Source organism: Symphalangus syndactylus, chromosome Y, assembly GCF_028878055.3.
Source record: "Symphalangus syndactylus isolate Jambi chromosome Y, NHGRI_mSymSyn1-v2.1_pri, whole genome shotgun sequence".
NCBI classification, from domain to species: Eukaryota; Metazoa; Chordata; class Mammalia; order Primates; family Hylobatidae; genus Symphalangus; species Symphalangus syndactylus.
The window spans coordinates 17,394,123-17,395,934 of record NC_072448.2 but is presented as its reverse complement, the minus strand read 5'-3'; positions in this window follow the sequence as shown (position 1 = coordinate 17,395,934).

The following is a 1,812-nucleotide window of genomic DNA, read 5'->3' as shown; positions in this document are numbered from 1 at the left end:
ACAACAGAAGAAAAGGAGGAAATTGACAATCCACAGTTATAGCCAGTGAATTAATACTGCTCTCTCAGTAACTGATGGAACAATCAAATTAAAATATAGGAAAAATACTGATTTAAATGACAAAATCCTGACCCAAATTATATTTATGAAGCACGCAGTTCAGCACTACCAAGACAGACTGTATGTTGATCTACTGTGAAAAGGTTCAAGCCTGAAATAGTATACAAAGTATACTGTCTGAACACTTGAAATTAAATTAGAAACCAACAACAAATAAATATCCAGAAAAGCCTCAAATGTCTGAAAACCAAGTAATAAACTTTGAAATACCCTGTGAGTCAAAAAAAGTATTCACAAGGGAAACTGGAATGTATTTAGAACAGACTTCTTATAACAATCACATTTCTGGTAGACTAAAGGTGACAATTTCTTTCCTCCTCCTCTCTCTGTGAGAACCAATTCCCCTTGAACCTTGCCCAGAATACTGACTTATTTGGCCAATAGAAGGTGACAAAGATGATATTTGGGGACTTCAGAAGCCAGGCTGAGAGAACCGAACACTTATCCAGGAGAAAGCCAGTCAACAGGCAGGAAATCCCACTCCCCTGAGATACCCATGATGGAAACCACATGGCCAGTCCACGACTAGCTACACGCATTGACAGCCCCCACTGAGCCTCCAGCAATACCCACTCCCAACCACTAGTGAGCCACCCTGCACACCACCCTGCTGTGCTTTCACATAATCCAGCTCAGCTGCTCCCTGCTGCAACTGTGTGTCAGATGAGCTGGTCACCAAGATGCTCTAAGCCAAAAACAAGTAATAATGAGTTGTTTTAAGCTGCCGATTTTGGGGGATGGTCTCTTCAGAATAGATAACTGGAACAGAATACGGCAGCTGGAAATGAGCCACTGTGGTAATCAGAAGCTACAACATGTGCCACGACTGTGAGGGTGAGCTGTAACTGGGCCTCAAGGAGATCATTCATGCAAGCTGGAAGGGCATCAAGACTCTTGGTGAGGGCCTGAAGGACGGTGAGAAAATGTCATTGGAAACTGGAGAAAAGTCCTGGGAGTTACATGCTGACGGACTGTGGGAAAACTACGGCCACAACGTGGAAACTGAAAGGGCACTGCACCATCTCAGGGATTTGCCTAAGGACACATCTGGGAAGAACATGGAAAGTGCTACCAGCCTCCTGTCTGAATAAATGAGACAGGAGAGAGACATGACCTAAAGAAGGAGGTTCAATTTTCAAATAGAATTTAGAGAAAATATAAAGAAATAATTTCTTGTCTTAAAAGGCCAAAGTAAAAAAAAAAAAGAAAAGAAGAGGACAGAAAAAAATGAAAAAGAAGCCACTGAATACCCTATTGACCATAAGAAAAAGGCAGAGAAAGTTGGCCAACGGCAACCCAGGCACTGAAGGAAAAAGAACATGGACAATGACAAAAGCCCAGAGGGAGGAGTAAAAAGACACAAATGCCATTCTCAGGGACAAAGACTGAGCACCATTCTCAGGGACCAGGACTGGGCACTAAACAGAGAACTGCAACAGGCACCCCATGGGAATGACCAATTGTTAAACGGGGTCTGCAGGGCAGCACCTACCTCCTGCCTCCCACCAACCCCACCTAAAGGGCAATGCTGACTGTTTTCACACCCATCCCCTACTGCGGCTGAGTGTGGGGGAGCAGAAGACAGGCCACCACAACCTGATTCATTTCTCACTGCAGCTGAGTGTGTGGGCACAGATGATGGGCCACCACAACCTGATTCAGTCCTCACTGCAGCTGAGTGTGAGGGCACAG